The sequence below is a fragment of the Anarrhichthys ocellatus genome, unplaced genomic scaffold (assembly GCF_004355925.1).
Source record: "Anarrhichthys ocellatus isolate YVR2014 unplaced genomic scaffold, GSC_Weel_1.0 scaffold101, whole genome shotgun sequence".
NCBI lineage: Eukaryota > Metazoa > Chordata > Actinopteri > Perciformes > Anarhichadidae > Anarrhichthys > Anarrhichthys ocellatus.
This window is the reverse complement of record NW_022280131.1, coordinates 923908-941169: the sequence shown is the minus strand read 5'-3', so window position 1 is coordinate 941169 and position 17262 is coordinate 923908. Positions and strand designations below refer to the sequence as shown.

At 39.4% G+C, this 17262-nt stretch overlaps 1 protein-coding gene across 4 annotated transcripts in view; it reads left to right on the top strand.

Annotated features, from left to right (window-relative positions):
• The first annotated feature begins 5657 nt into the window (after window positions 1-5657).
• The window catches only part of palmdb (palmdelphin b), a 67763-nt gene continuing 56158 nt past the window's right edge, over window positions 5658-17262 (top strand). For 3 of the 4 annotated variants that reach the window (XM_031875974.1, XM_031875972.1, XM_031875973.1), the window contains exon 1: window positions 5660-5816. The gene's annotated coding sequence lies outside the window, so the exon portion shown is untranslated. Of the gene's footprint in view, window positions 5817-17262 lie in introns of all 4 variants that reach the window. The other variant, XM_031875976.1, reaches the window with a different exon arrangement.

The window sequence follows — 17262 nt, the reverse complement described above, 5'->3', positions numbered from 1 at the left end:
TCTGAACAGAATATCGAGTCCGACTCAGCGTATCAGAATGACTTTAAAAAACGTCAACGTACTTGCTTTAACAAATCATTTTTGCCTATGCAATGAAAAATAAAAATCTGCTGATAGATCGCAGGCAATTTCACTTTCCTCATAGGTACAGCGAAGTTCAAGCTGCATTCAAACTCAATGTTATCAATCAATCAATTTATTGGTCACATGAAATCTTTCAAGGTACAACTCCAGTGAAATGCAATCCCATCGAGATGTACAGGTCGCAGTTACATTGTGGGTTGGGTCATAAAAGTGAACATTCTGGTTAATAGCAGCAGCTGAGAGGCACTGTGAGCATTTACACATGAGGAAACACAGCGTAACTTCAAGTTTGTCAGTTTATGCATTATTCATCATTAGCACACACCTCCTCCTTTCCTTTTGTCACAATCTGTGCACGAGCCAGCGGCACTCAAGGATCCAGCCTTCCAAATCTCTGCAAAACATAGGACACCACAGCTCATTCTAATGTTGACTGACTCAAACAGAGCTCTTTTACCTTAACCCCATGGACAGGTGCTACCCTAACCTTCATCCTTTCATATTGTTCTCCTCTCACCCTAAGCTTCATGCATTCCTGAACACACACATTCATCGCCTATAGCATATGGTGTGCAAAGAAATTAGAAACACTTGCCATAGTTGTAGCATATTATGTTGTTACACTTTTTATCATATCACACAGGTGCTTTATTCTATTATTCATTTTTCATGACTTTATAATCAATTCTCATGATTATTTTCTGTTTTCGTTTTAATTATCGCTTTTTAAATGATAATTTGAAATGCCAATGTATTGGGCCTGTTAAGAGCATTCCTAAAATGATAATAATCAGTTTTTCTTTCTTTAGAAGACATTAATTATATAACAAATATTGTATTGAGAAGCCTACATTAACATTTTGCTGGGATGGTTGTTTATTACAGTAGGTTATTCACTTTTTCCAGTTGTTGTCCTTGTATGTTAAATATTATGGTAAATTTAAGAGTTAAAAGAGAGTTGAGAAAACTTTCAAAATCATAACAATTTGTTTTGTTTTAATTTAGAAAGAATATATACCGAAATTCCTCGACAGCAGTTGGACAGTTTACAGGCACTGTGTGTGTTTAGGAAGTAAAGATGAGCATGCACAACGTTATGCCAGCAGAGTTACAGAAGTGGCAGCTTGTTTGACCTGCTGTCCATGTTGTTGGAATAAAACTGAACATAGTGAAACATCACAGCTTAGTTTTTGTTACTTTATTTGGGAGATTTTGGCAAGAAACCCACAGCGCTCGATATCAGACAGTCAGCTGCAGCAGAAGTTGTCATTTCCCTGCAGTAGGTCACTTAAACAGTTTTGGAATTCATAAGAAAAGTAGAATGGCACTCGGAGCGTGCAGACAATAGTGCCCCTCAGATGATCTCATTTTCAGTTAGGAAGTCATTTCGGATTAGGAGTGTTTATGAGCGTTAAGATGTAATGTGGAAACAACCTGTACGCCACAAAGATGTGTTGAATTATATTACCAAAAACACATTAGCTGTTTTTTTTGTTTTTATTTAGTAGAAAAGTGAATACAAAACAAGTGCAGATAAGTACATGAACACATATGCAACCCAAGGAATTATACAAAATAAGACAGAGACAAAAAGTAAAGGGGACAAAAGCAAACTGAGGAGAATGACAATGAGAATGTGTGTGTGTGTGTGTGTGTGTGGGTGTGTCCATCTTATGTGTGAGCCGGTTAATGGGTGAGTGAGGGGTGTCGATTGACATTAATACGAGATATATTTCAATCTCAAAATAAATACACAAAAACTGTACATGTACACAAAAAACTATATATATATATATATACAGTATATAGTATATACTGTGTATATATATATATATATAGTATATATACATACACAATCAAAAATACATCAAAAAAAGGGATGCAAGAGAGTAGGAGGGAAGAAGAAAAATATATTTGTATATATATGATTTTAAAAAAGAAATCGTATCGTAAGAAAAGAATGATAACAATTCAAGTAGAAATAATGTTAGTTAGTCCTGATGGGCAGGTGGAACCTTGCATGGTAGCCCCTATCATCAGTGTATGAATGGGTGTGTATGGGTGAATGATGACATGTAGTGTTAAAGTGCTTTAAGTGGTCGAAAGACTATAAAAGTGATATACAAGTACCATATTCTAAGAAGTGATTCTCTCCAATGCCGTGCTTCTGAACCAAATAAGAAAATGAGACTAAAGTGTTATTATGGAAGATGTGTTTGAGATGTGTAACACCTTTACTAATCCATGATGAAAAATGTAGTGGTTTTCTGTTCAATAAGAAGTCAGGACTGTTCCAGATGGGACTTCCATAGTATACCGTAGCATAGAGGAAGTCATGGTGGTGGGAAGTTTAAGACCACAATGACCACAATGATCAGATGTCTCTCTGTGACACTATTAGTGCCGGATGTCTGGACATAACACCCGGTCCACATTGCCGACACGCAACCGCATGTGTGGCTGCTCTAACCTGTTAACATGGACCCTGAAATAAAGAGCAAGAGGTTCGGGGAAGCACACGTGCTGCTCATGCAGGTAGTGTGGCCTGGGCGTAACTGCAGGCGATTTCCAAGAATGGATCAGACATGAAAAAGATTTGTTCCCAGCTGTATTGTCAGAGAGGACAGATGCTATCATTGGATAACTTGTGGCCAAATGTAGAAGACAAGGTTGACCATGCACTAACCTATACAAGTTTGTGTAGTGAATGTGTAGTTTTGCATCCCTGGAATCACAGAAGTTCCATTTTGTGCACTTAAAATGACAAAAGAAAAAATGGCAAAAAAAACATGACAAACTATTGAGTCTTATTTCAGCATTTCTTATTCATTGTATGGTAAGACACTCCGTGCCATTCTTTTTGTTGTAATGAAATCTTGGTTGTTGGACTCAACATTTTTCGACATTGGTAAGTTTGCTGCATCAACAGAGTGGCCCCATTTATATTACAAAGGGGAATTTGCTTTTTTCTGTGCTTAAGTCATTCTGAAGATGTCCTGAGTCATCAAGTTCTTGGCCTGAGATTACATTTTTTTCAAACTCAACTGCCTGACACACTGTCCAATATGCAATAAAAGGTCTCCAGTATCCTGTAGCTTACTGAATACTGTTCTCCAATCAAAAAGCTAATATGATAATTGTGGGATCTCACCTCAGTTGATTGTATAAATGGTGCAATCAACTTTACATCACAAAACCCAAAATGACCAAACCGTCACTAGTTTTCAACAGTGACAGTAAATATTGGTAAATGTATACAGGCATCTGCTTTACTGAGGACACACTGCCTGAAAAGCAGATATATGTCGTCATTCTTTCCATCTGCTCTGTCTACCAAGCATGTACAAATTTTCAATGGGTAATGTTGCTATGGCAACAGCAACCTCTCCAATTAAAGCTTTTAGGTAGAGCAGTATTTCAAAAGGAACCCAAGAATAAACCACCATTTTCTAACAACAAAGTTGTATCAGACACATTGCTTCTGCCTAACATGTATGGCTGTCTGACAACCTGATAGCTAATAGTGAATGCCTTACATTGTCATATTATCAGTTGTAGCTGCATGTATCGTTGGCTTTTGATAACTGGAGTTGAGTTACAAAGAGAATGACATGCAGACAGACATATTTATGCCCATCCACACTTCACTGCTCACACTCTTTGAAGCTAAATATGGAGGAGTGGTACACTAATTGTATGTCAGCACTGGTGTCTGTGCACGTCCATCATGTGCATGGACAGCTGCACACACAATTCAGATAGAGACTTGCTACGTGCTGCAGACTTAACTGTTAATTTACAGTCTTGGTTATGGTGGTTATGTACTGATACCTTTTGGTCTATTTGTACCACAATTATGAAGCTCTAGCATCCTAAAAACACACAAGTGTTAAAACAACATACGTACAGTATGTACAGGCCATTTGAAGCTGACTTAAATGTTCCCTGTTTTTGATTACTCATAGGGAGCTATGGAGCAATATTTCTTTTGAATGGATCCCTGTTTTGTTTGTATTGTGCATGCGCATGTTTATTGCCACCAGACACACATTCGGATATGTTCTTCAGATAGTTTATGGCTCTCTAGAAACAGAGCACTGTCAAATACTACTCATAACCAGATAAATGTGGGATGTATGGAAAGATTCTTACTGTATGTACAATTTCAAACAGAGGTCAAAGAGGTGGTGACATGGTCCGGTAGTATTTACTACTCTACCTAGCGGGAGGGAGCAGGTGGGACCAGACTTTTATGCATGACAATCCTGTGTCGGACAACGCTGTATCAAACCCGGGAGAGAAAGGCTTCATTCAAATGAATTGCTACTTGGAATTCAGTGAAGTTTTGAAACTAACACATAGTTGGTCTTCTGCCGAGTCTGAAAACCATCCCCATTTACGATTTAGTGCACTATAAGACTCTATGTCCGACTGCTGCTAAAGTATATGTTGTCTAAATGTTTTTTATCTATTTGCACTGTATTCACTTTATATGTTTATATGTTGGACTGGAGAGAAACATTTTTTCAACTCCTCAGTATGTTCGGTACATATTGTGGAACTGACAATAAAGCTAACTTTGAACTTTTCATATATACTTTTATATATATATATATATATATATATTTTTATCTGAGTATTACAATTGTGAGTGAAAAATGTATGCTCCATATAGTACCCTCAAAAAGTCCTACAGTGGAATGAGGAGTAGTGTCCATGCCATGCACACTAATGTGGACACTGATACGTAAAGAAGTTGATTACATTATTTGTAGGTTTGCACTTTACCTTTATGTACAGTTTGTGCATATGTGACGCCCACCAATGTGTGTTAATGTGTGTTAACTAAATCGTTTTCATGTACAATGCATGTACATCTCAGCTTGTAGCCAGGAGTGGGCAGGGTGGCCCTATACTTTGCTTTATGACAGGAGAGTGATTTAAGATCTTAACGCCGCGATGCCATTGTTTTCCTCATTCTGCTGAGCGAGGCTAAACAAACAGGAGTGAAGTTGCCCTGTCTCGTTTATTTGTCCTGTTTGCAGGTGGGTGAATAATTAATCCAAGTTAAATGAGTCTTGCTGGATGAACATATTGTTTTGGTAGCTAAGTAACCAAGAAATACATTTCTGTAAGTATGTGTTAATGTGTGTGTGTGTAAGGAGCTTGATTTTCAGGTGTGCCGTGTTCGTAAAGATGGCGCCAACGCAAGCTTTGTTCTTGATGTCGGCGTCACGTCCATCAAGAGTTTTGCTTTTGGCTCCATGAACATTTCAGTTTTAGTATTTTGCTGTTGTGTTAAAATGTTTAGGTCAATAAACTAATTCTGCTGAGCGAAGCTAAACAAACAGGAGTGAAACTGCCCTGTTTCATTTGTTTGTCCTGTTTGCAGAACTATCATCTGTCTATTTGGTACCACTCGGTACATGTAGAACATACACATACATATTGAATGCCTGTGTGTGTGTGATGTGGAAAAATAGTTTGGCAGAGGTATTTCAGGCACATGACTGGGCTCTGTGACAGACTCACAGGGAGCAGATAAAGATAGAGAGAGGGGGAGAGAGGGAGAGGGAGGAGAGTCTTACCAGTCAGTCTGAATCTCTCTCAGCCTACACAATCTCCCAACACAACCTCAGGCTCAGTAATGTTGTAAAGGCTGCGAGTGTCAGCTCTACCTTCTTCACACGCTCTGCTATCACCTTCTCGAGGACACACACAGCACACACCTGGTGAGTAGACTTCTGTGTTGCTGTTACTGTTTAAATTTGCCTCAAGAAAAAAACATCTATTTGAAGATGAAGACTTTTAAGGGTAAATGCTCTTGTCAGATGGAGATTAGGAATTACAGAGATTACCACTGTGTTGTAGTTATGCTGAGGTAACTTGTTGTTACAGGAGCTAAAATGAGCCACGAGGGTCTTTTGAGTAGGTAATCTTTTAATTCCTTTAAGCTATCAGTTGCTTGCAGCCTCCTAGCAGGGGTCTGGCTTTGTCTAACAAGACTTTTACTCACACGGACAGACACACACTCAAACAGCAGCTACGGCTACAAAGTCACTACATCTCGTCCTATTTTCATGCTCTCAAAAAATCACATTTAAAACACAGAAATGAACATGTTTAAAACTGACAAGCTGCAAACTACATGTATTTGGATGTAATTAATGTATGTACACATTCATACACTCCCACTTTACATGCTGATGTTCTGGGCTGCCTGCAGAAAGCCAGGCACCACGCACCCTCTCCTTCCCACTCATTTCAGTACATTTGGCAGAGCTGGGTAGGGAGGACTCATTTTCACACCACTGTCCAGACCTAAAAACCCTCTGCTGTTACCTTCATATTGACTAAGTTTGAGTGATATTTTGTAATACAGAAAGATATTCATTTTCGCTCTAGAGATTTAGTAGCATAATCCAGCATTCCCTTAGTTAATGGAATAGCTAAACATTTAGCTAAATATGCTTTGTGTTACTCTGAGTGAGATGTTCAGATGGATATCAGCCTCATACGGGTGTGTTAAGTACAGAGCTGGAGTCAAGGCACGATTAGCCTAGCTTAGTTTAGACTAGAATCACTGGAAAACACCTAGTCTGGCTCATTCACAAAACAGCCCTACCAATGGTTGTATTTGTTTAATCCGTACACAAATGTAAAGAATTTACAGAAATGTAAAAATAAAGGTTCATGATTTAAGGGGGAGTTCAGTGCTGGAACTGTTTCTTGGCACCAGCATTAAGCTTAAGAGAGAGATGATTTTCTCAGAAGTGGATCAAGAACAAACCAGAGCTAATAGGAAAGTGAATATTGGACATCCACAAGTTGGCAACAAACACAACTCCAAATGAATGCATGTAACTGCTGCATGTGTAAATAGGCAACTCCTTGCTAAAAATCCAGCAGTATAATAAGCCATTTGAACTTCATGAGGTGATAATATGTCAGAGGCCAAAAACACATGATATGATATCTCATATAGCTATTGGAAAGAAAGTGAATATGCATAGTTCCCACATCGTGTTTTGCTTTAAATTCTTGAGTAAATACAAAAAGTATTAAGTAGTAAGTCTGTGTTTGAAAAAATCCATTGTGGCTCATAAAGTCAATGTATTAGTGCCTCAGAAATTATTAAATTCAAGACACTTATTTAACTGTGGAAAAGACGTTCAGATGGAATTAAATATGGTAACGCTGTTAATGTTACTTTTATGTTAAATTTCTCCCACAATGGCTCGGTAGAGTCAGATATATATCCATCTGAAGTCGATAACACTAGATGGACCACTGAGTGTTGTGAGCATTATTCAAAGGCAAATGTCACTTTGATAAATCGTTTTTTAGCAGACCATGCTGCAGACTTGTGAAGGTGTCTGCTGTTAGCCTGTGTGCTGTTTATCCATCAGAGATCAGATTAAGGGATTAGAAGTCAGGAGGAACTTGGCTAAATGGCTAGACAGACAGGAAGATATTGGGGTCATACCATTGGGATTGTTGTCTGGTATGGATCATGGACAGAGCACTGAGAGGTATTTTACTCCACTCTATAGGCAGAAGAACTTGATACAGGAGTACTATGATTTTTAAATCATGATTTTTTTTTAAATCTAAAAGGGCCTCCAACCCCACTGTGAAAATCCAACATCTTACCTTCTCCAAAACTAACCTGGTAACCAAACACAAGCCAGAGAGAGACAGGTGTTGACATTTGTAGCTTCCTCTTCATGGAGTGTTATTATAGCCACTTTGTGTAGGATAAAAAGATGATGGAGCAGACTGACATCATTCGACATGGTGCGCTAATGCCAGACTTCCGCTTGTTCCTGTTTGGTTTCCCATTGGCAAAAGTTGAGAATAGTACCTTTTACCTGGTACTTTTTTTTGTATCACCTTAAGCTGAACCGATATTAGAATGTCAAAACACTGCAGAGTTGGTTAGAGAGGATTGTCACTAGAATCGTAATCTTGCATGACATGGGGAAATCCTGCACAATAATAGCCTTAACTACAATCCATGGTGTTCATTTTCTCAACCCAGATTTTAAAAAAAGGCAGCCAAAACCAAAAGCTGTGGTCAATTGATGAAGTACAGACATTCATCTGTTTGGTTGTTGATGAAAGGATCCCGAGGGAAAACCATAGACTGTATATAAGAAGTGGACATAGTCATCGTGACGTCACCCGTTGGTTTGTGGACTGATGTTTTGAAGCCTCAAGTTCGAGGATTTAGCCGTCTCCATCATGGAATTCGGCCGTCGCCTTTTTTGCAACCGATGAATGGAAGTTACCATATTTGGAATGCGGAGGAGTGACGAAGTGACTCTGGTAGTGGCAGCGACCTGTTAATCACAGTAAGCCCGCCGTAAAGCATACTCCGCTTTATGGTCTATTTGACTCTAAATGGACCATAATTTATGAAATGAACATCATGCTGTGAAAACTTGAAACCAGAGAGTAAGACCATAAACTCATGTTTACAATGTTTACTGAGGTAATAAATCAAGAGAGAAGTAGAGTCATTTTCTCATAGACTTCTATACAACCAGAGGAGCTGCCCCTTGATGGACATCAGAGAGAATGCAGCTTCAAGACACTTCCGCATCGGCTTCCCTCGGCAGAACCGGAGGTTGCCGCCTGGGGAAAACATAGTTTGCGTTGTGTTGAAGATGATGTCACTGCAGTATCATGTGCCATCACTATGACTATGACGTTGAGGGGGTACTATCTACAGTGCAAAATAATATTGAGACAAGTACCTGGTACAAATACAAAACAGGGTCCAGATTTGTGTTACATTGCTTTATGTTACTGGGAACTAAACCCAAACAAACCAAATACAAAAATACAACAAAGACCCAAAGACAGCCGTAGCTCATTCAGATAATGACGTTTTCATGGTCCTGAGACAATCATGGTATGCAATGCATTCACTGTAACTAAACAATTCATCACTCAGTCAAAACACTTCTATGAAAGCATACCTCTGACTGTTGTTTTGCTCACCTAGGTTTGTTTTTGAGACAGCCACAGTGGCAGAGGGTGTTTTCTCACTACTGGCCACAGAGGGAATTAATAAGCCCATTTAAGCTTGTTGCAGCACACTTTGTTTTGCTTTTATAAGAGAAACCCTTAAATAATGAGTGATTTTGGGCATAATGGCTGGGGTTACAAATGTGGCAATTCAAAAAAAGAAAAAAACACTTTTGGCTTTACTCATGGTCAGACAATATGTCATACAAACTAGTTTGTTTCAATAATACTGGAACCTTTACTAGCTCACTGCCTCTTTTATATCTTCCAAGTGAGTCTGAGGATCAAACACAAGGCCTTTTGTCATAGTTTTGTTTTTCACCCATATTCAGCCATTCTCATTACTACATTCTACCAAACATTTCTTTTGTCATTTACAGTGGTTTCAAGCCATGCCTCTAAATATAGTGTATAGTGAACACTCATCACTGTGCCAAAACCATGAACTCAGCCTCTCAGTACATTGCTTTGAATGTAATGAGAGGCAGCTTTTCAAGGGGATGGGTGAGAAATGAAAGTTTTCAAGCCAAGAAGCTTTGGAAACTGCCCAAACAGTATATGCATGCCAGCGACTGTACTTTTGGCTAAATGGAGCACTGTACACTGTAAAGGCACCCATAGACAGGAGTTGGCTCACGTGGCTTTGTCCTCCATTAGTATGTTCCCATTGCCTTGAAATGGTAAATAGTAAATGGACTGTACTTGTTTAGCGCTTTTCTAGTCTTCAGACCACTCAAAGATATTTAACACTACATGAAGCTCTAGCTCAGTCAGGAAGACTATACTCTTGCATGCCTAAGCCCGTAGTTTATTTCTCATACATCTGCCACTCATGCATGGCAGATGTATGCACACTAATGATTTCCTTGCTGTCATTGTTCGGGGCTGTTGATCATGATATCAGCTGTCCAGATCAGCTGGTCTGTTCTATCCAATAGCATAGAAGAGATCAATTACATCGTTAGCCTATCATCTTGCTGCTGACACTCTTAAATATGATTGTCTCTCTACCTTCAGTACGTTCATGGTGCTCTTACGCAACGCTCCACATCCCCATCTCCGCCTAATCTTCGCAGATTCATCATCTTGATCATCATTCTATCAGCCTCATCAGCACCACCACCATCAGTGTCTGAACTCCACGGGGGGATTTATCTTGCTGCTTGTCAGGGCAGATGCCCCTCGATTACAAATCTCCCTGTAGAGTCCAAGCGCAAAAGACTCTGAAGACTTTATCTTCACATATCATTTGTTCACAATAAACAATTATCTTTTCTTATCTGACTTGTCTTTCCTGATTGAAATGTCATCATTCACCCATTGCCAACTGCAGGACTCTCTAATATTCATACTTTCAGTCACACACCGTAGGCACAGGAGCAATTTGGGGTTAAGTGTCTTGCCCATGGACACATCTACCACTGAGTCGTAGAGCCCCATTTATCATGGACTCTTCTCCCCGGTGTCCCTGCTCAATCCAGGCATTTCATCAGTCTAGGTGAAAATTTCCAAGTTTTTCTGGCATAAAATAAATTAAACTTTGATTAAGAACACACCTCCAAACGCATTCAGATTATGTCTGAATCCAGTTGTTGACTGCAGTTAACACTTGGCATCATAGCGTATATTCAAGGTATGGATTTCTGACTATGTTTACCCAATGTGACTGACAGGTGTCGAAGGTATTCTTCCTACCACTGGCTCTTTTACAGGAGCAATGTGTCACCTGCTGCAAACACATGCAGAATCTCTGATGCACACAGTGTGGGATCAGGCATCCATAGTGTCAACAGGTGGACAGGCTAAGTAGCATGACAGGCTTCCCCTCCTTCCAGAGATTGTGTTACACTTACCTTACTGTTCAGCCCAACACGTACATACATACATAGATACACATTTCAAACTGTGGCTACACAGACACAGTACCTTATATTATTTGATATACTGTATTTCCACTATTTTGGTAAATCTCTCTCTGAGTGAGATGTTGATGATAAAAAGATGTGACATCAACCTTTTCCTTAAAAGCACACGGAGGAATGAAGGCTTGTGGAACTCATAAGCTAGACCAGGACCAAAGTGGAACAGCTCTCTGCTATATGCTGACGACATATGCTTTGTGATGTCCAAACCCTTGAGCATATGTTACTGTATATTTGTTTTCTCTTTCACTGAGATCAGATGATGAATATAATTGTATTCCTTGTGTGTCCAGAGACTGAAAGATGAATCTGAAATCTTTAGCTTTGGACTTATTACAGGCTCTGTGTAGATGAAGAACCTATAAGAACAAGGACTGCTGTAGTATAAACATACATTTGAGTTGGTGGGAGTTGCTCTGAATTTCTAGCTGTAAGTATTGTAGTCCTCTAAACTATCCAACAAACTTTTTTCCAACTTGAGCAAAATCATTATGAATCTCAGTATCACAGTTTGAGGCTATTAGAGGTTACAAGAAAACAGCTGTCAACATCAACACCACACTACTTACGCCTTTGTGTCCGACCTACAAGTCTCACATGGCCACCAGACGTCTGTGCCAGTTAACTGTAAACACGTGTTCATGTTTTGTTGACTTATTCCCAGCAGTGGAAGAAGATCCTTTACTTGAAGTAACTGTGAGAAACGTCTAACTGAAACAGTCTCAATTTAATTCTGATCCTCTATACTGACCTACATCAGTAAATGACACCATCAGAGAGAAGATTCTTTATTTCTATATAGTTATTCTTAAAGCTTGTCATCGGTGACACCAGGATTCTGGTGAATTCACATGAAATCATGCAGCTTCTCCAGAAACTCCTTCAGTTCAGACTCCAGAAGGGCCTCCAACAGAGACCCATATCCGGCTTCACCGCCGTGAACAGACCCAGATCCGGCTTCACTGCCGTGGACAGACCCAGATCCAGCTTCGCTGCAGCCTTTGGCCAGAAGTCGGCACTCTGGATGGAGAAGGAGAGCTCAGCGCCCTACAGCAGTATCTCCTCCTCCGGCCAAGAGCTAAGCTTCACCTCGCTGCTCCGCCGGTCTGGAGGCCAACACCGACACCATGCTGCTGGAGGCCTAGGCCGTTTTACTGGGGCAGCTGGAGAGAAGGGATGCACGGGAGAACCAGAACCAGGACTGAGCGGGGCAGACGGTCAGACCCTGCTGCAGTAAAATAAAAGGTTTTCTTAAGGGAATCTGGTGTTTGGAAACACTACCACGTTTGTCCACAGGGACATCCAAAAAAAAAAAAAAGTAAATGTAGCAATACCACACTGTGAAAATACTCCACTACAAGTAAAATCCCACGTAAAGTTTTAGGTAAAGCATTATCAGCGAAGTGTTTTTAAAGTATCAAAAGTAAAAGTATTGATTATGCAGTAAAATGTGTTCCTATTATATCTGATGTTTCTGGATTATTATTACTGATATTATATTACTGCTGCATTAATGTGTATATATATATCCTGTTGGCTGTTTTAATCTACACTAGTGCATCATATTCTATAGGATCATCCTATATTTGCAGCGTCGCTGTCCTGTGAGAACCACGTATCTTATGAATTTATTTAGCTGAACAAGTAGAACGATTTTCTCAACATACAAGGGAATTTTGACTGGACAGCAAGGGGAGGAAGAATTGTAATTTGAAAAGTAACTAAAGCTGTCAGACACATTTAGTTTAACATCTTACCTTCGAGATGTAGTGGAGTAGAAATATACAGTTGCATCATGAGGAAATACTCATATATAAATATGTACTTCAGAAAAAGTTACATTCCACCACTGTACATACATTCAAATAATTGACTTATAATGTCATTTTTCATTTGACAACAACCTTGTTTAATGTGCTTTGGAATTCTGGGTGGTTGGATGGTTTAAAAAGAAAGTTCTGCTCTACAGTAGATGTTGACAGTTGTTGGTGTTTCTTTCCAATGTCAGACCTAGTGGGACAGTTGTGGGAACTATGTTTGTCAGGTTTCATGCCTATTTTTCAGGAAGAGATTGTTTGACATTTTAGGTTTTTATTTCATCCTGTGAAGTGTCCTTCAGACACTCTATCTGCATACTATAAATAGCATAGTATTTACTAATTATGGCATATTGTTTTTTTTGCAGAAAATGAGCATGTATAAAGCTTGCACTTTCAAAACTCTATTCTGCAAGGCTGACATATTGAGTAGTGTGATGTCATAGCACAACAAAACCTCTTATGAAGGAAGTCTGGGTGGATGGTTGGTTCATTAAAGCGTGTGACAGAGATGAACCTCCTGCTCTGAAAAGGGAAGTCAAGTGTATTCTTACATTCTCTCCAATGCGACTCCTCTGGTTGTATAGAACTCTATGAGAAAATGACTCTACTTCTCACTTGATTTCTTACCTCAGTAAAGATTGTAATGGTTATGGTCTCAATCTCTAGTTTCAAGTCTTCTTCAATACAGCATGATGTTCATTTAGTAAATTATGGTCCATTTAGAGTCAAATACACCATAAAGCGGAGTATGCTTTAGGCTACACGGTGATTGACTGGTTGCTACCACAGTGTTGTCCGGTCTGGGAGTTGTTTGTGTTTTCATCTTACAACGTGTGTTTTCAGTTCAGGAAAATTAATTGGAACATTTTGTTTGCCTAAAATTTGTTTGTAATTAGCTCCACCCTCTCACGACAGTTCTGTTTGCAAAAAAACGAGATGGAGACGACCAAAATGAAAACTCGAGGCTTCAAACCAGCAGTCCACAAATCAATTGGTGACATCACTTTGACTACGTCCACTTCTTATATACATTCTAAATTATGATCATTAGTATTGCTAGTGTTTAAGGAGCTTTGACCAAAAGGCATTGATTATAGTATTTGATGACACATTTTAAATTAGCACAAATTACATAACCCCCTACAGTTGTATTTGAGAAGTACTCTCTGACTACAAGCTGACAAATGTATATTTACTGTCTTCCCTGTGTGACATGATCACTGTGCCCGGGCCATGTGTGGGTGAAAGGCTGATTGTTGGAATGCTGTTAAGCATTCTTCGAATCTTTATTGTTGGAATGCTGTTCGAATCTTTATTCCTCCTTATTTTATATTTCTTCCGTACACTTTTTGCTACTTAATTCCTTCCACATTTTTTAAGCTACAGAAACCGTTTGACTATCAAAATGTTCAGCTCTTTCAGCTCATGTCTGCTATATCTCTTCATATTTCTAATCTTTAAACTTTTTGAATTATTAAGCTTTTTGCAACTTTTTTTTGAATGGGATGTCTATGGAGAATATTTTCAAATCCTCTTAAACTTCTTCAACTTTCAAATCCTTCTACTTCCTCATACTTTCAGCTACAGGCACCATTTCAACTTTAAAATGTTGAGAAAATCCCGATCTATTGCCACATTATTCAGCTTTTTGATATATTTTAAACTTTTTGAACTGCAGCAATTTAACTTTTATGATTTTTTCAGTCCTTTTCGGACTGTATAATAGGTGTGTATTGCGCAGCTTAGAGTGCGTGATGTCACCGCTAGAGTGAAGAGCAGCTTGAGATTCTTGTGAAAAAAACATTTGTCTTTTGCCACTGTGTCCACAATCTTCACTCTTCATGCATAATTTCTGGATGTAGAAGTAGATAATCTTGTCCTTGTTGTAGACAAATGACTGTGGAATCCCACAGATTTACACATTTGGCACAGAAGCCTGTAATTGAGAGGAAAACCAACTTTCTGCTCCATAGAGACCAATGTTAAATTTTGCTTCAAAACATCGTCCACAGAACACGGTACCCCATTTCTAGATCGCCAGTTCAGCCACATTTTTTACACTACAGACACAATTTTTACAGGATCTGTTCTTCAACTCATCCTTCCTCTCATTTATTAATATCGGAGCAATAGGAGCTACGGTTATGGGAGTTTTGAGGATTTGTTTGAGAGGCATTTCCCTGTTTTATCTTCATGAAAAGGCTGCAAGGACACAGGTGTTTCTGATTAAGCTAATTAGTGATGTTGATAAACACCCAGACTCACAGACACACATACACTCATCTCTCTCTCTCTCTCTCTCTCTCTCTCTCTCTCTCTCTCTCTCTCTCTCTCTCATACAGTCATTCAGGTCTTAGAGACTTTTAGAGGACCCCCCCCCCATTTTAAAATAAAAGCCGCACACACATGATTTAGAGATATACGTGATGCAGCTCAGCCAATCAAATATGGGTATTCTGATAAGTTTCCTGATTTGAGTGACATTTACACACACCGCGACACAAGAGGGAGAGACGAGGAAAGACATGGCAGAGCAGGACAATAGTCATGTAAGCTGTAAATGATAAAACATAGGACAATCTCCAAATGAGAGATTGCCAGAGAGATCAGAGTCTCTCTCTCTCTCTCACTCACTCATTCACTCATCCTCTCTCTCTGTGTCTCTCTGTCATACAGTCATTCAGGTCTTACAGATTTTAAGAGGACCCCCCCCCCCCCCCACACACACACACACACACCCCATTTTAAAGTAAAGGCTCCACAAAATGAATTCTAACTGAAATGCTTGTGATGAAGCCTGTCATTTATTAACCTGTTTATGTTTATCTAACATTATGATTATGTCTCCTCTCCCCTTCCCCCCGCCCACACCCCATTTCAAAATAAAAGCCCCACAGAGTGAAATATAACTGAAATGCTTGTGATGAAGCCTGTCATTTAATAACCTCTGTTTATGTGTCAAACATTATGATTATGTCTCCTCTCCCCCTCTCTCCCCCACCCAGATCTGAAGACAGATCACAGAATAAACTCAAGCTTTATATTTGATTAGGTTTCTGATTCACCGTCTGGTTTCAATAAATGTTCATTGTAGTCTGAACAACAAAAGGACCACAAACAACTTTTTTCATTTGTTAGAAAGATTTGTGTTTTCATGATCTGATGTTTCCCTCAATAACTTTTATTATGGAAACAATTAAAGTCAGAGAGAGCTGGAGAGACAAAACACGTTTTACATCATTCCTGAGTGTTTGAGTTTTATCATTTAACAGAAACAATAATCATATTCTGGGTTATTTAGTAATGACGCCACAGTCACAATTTCAAAACATATGGATGCAAATAATTCATGAATAAGACGATTGCATTCCGCCGGTAGAAATGGATCCTGTGCTTATAAACAGAACACAGGACACAGTTTGTTAACAGACTACAGAGAGAAACACCTCTACAGGGGTGATTACTGTGTGTCTTTATTAGTATTATTAGTTACTATTATTAAGTACAGTGATCATGTGAACAGACACTAAAGTCTCTCCAGCTGTTAAAGCCGACTGACAGCTGATCCAGCTGTGATCAGCTGATCCTCCGTCTCAGAAACAGACGTCGCTTCACGTGACGCAACTGAGGAAAGGACGTCTCATGTCTCTTAAAACATATTTCCTCGTTCCTCTCTCCTCGCATGGTTTCCTCCATGCATCCCTGGTGGGAGGGACTAAGATGCAAGGGAAGGACGCAAGTGAGGGAAACGGGGATGCAATTAAGAGACTTGGGATGTACCCTCTTGTGTGTTCATCAACATCACTAATGAGCTCATATCAAACATCTGTGTGCTTGGGTGCATGTGTGTCACTGGTTGCCATGGTGATTGGAGCACCTGTGTGTTAAAGGCTAATTAAGAGAGATTAGCGTATACAGTGATTTTGAACAAAACTACCTGTCAAACCTCTGCCCCCTATACCAAAACCATGAGTCCAATCAACAACATATGGGTATCATGAGAGAGATAAGACTTTGCCGAACGCACTGATGTGGTTTGTGGTTAGAAATGTGAGCTACAGAGCAAAATACAAAACTGGTACCGTTTGCTTTCTTTGAGAAATTAGTGGTCAGATTTAACATGGAGTCTAATGGACCAGTTGGTTGGAGTTCATGTTGCTCTGTGGCTCTTTGAGCCAAATGTGTAAGTCCATTGGATTCCACAGACACCTGCGTGCGACCATCACAAAATGTCCTATCTTTTTGACCAAAATGGTGTATAAAGAGTAAAAATTGTGGGACTGGAAGCAATTTGTTTGGAAAAATCACAGAATACTTTTCATGCTCTGCTCCACTCTGAGCATGATGTCATCACTCTAGCGCTGAATATTCCGTGCAATACACACCCATTATAAAATCTGAAA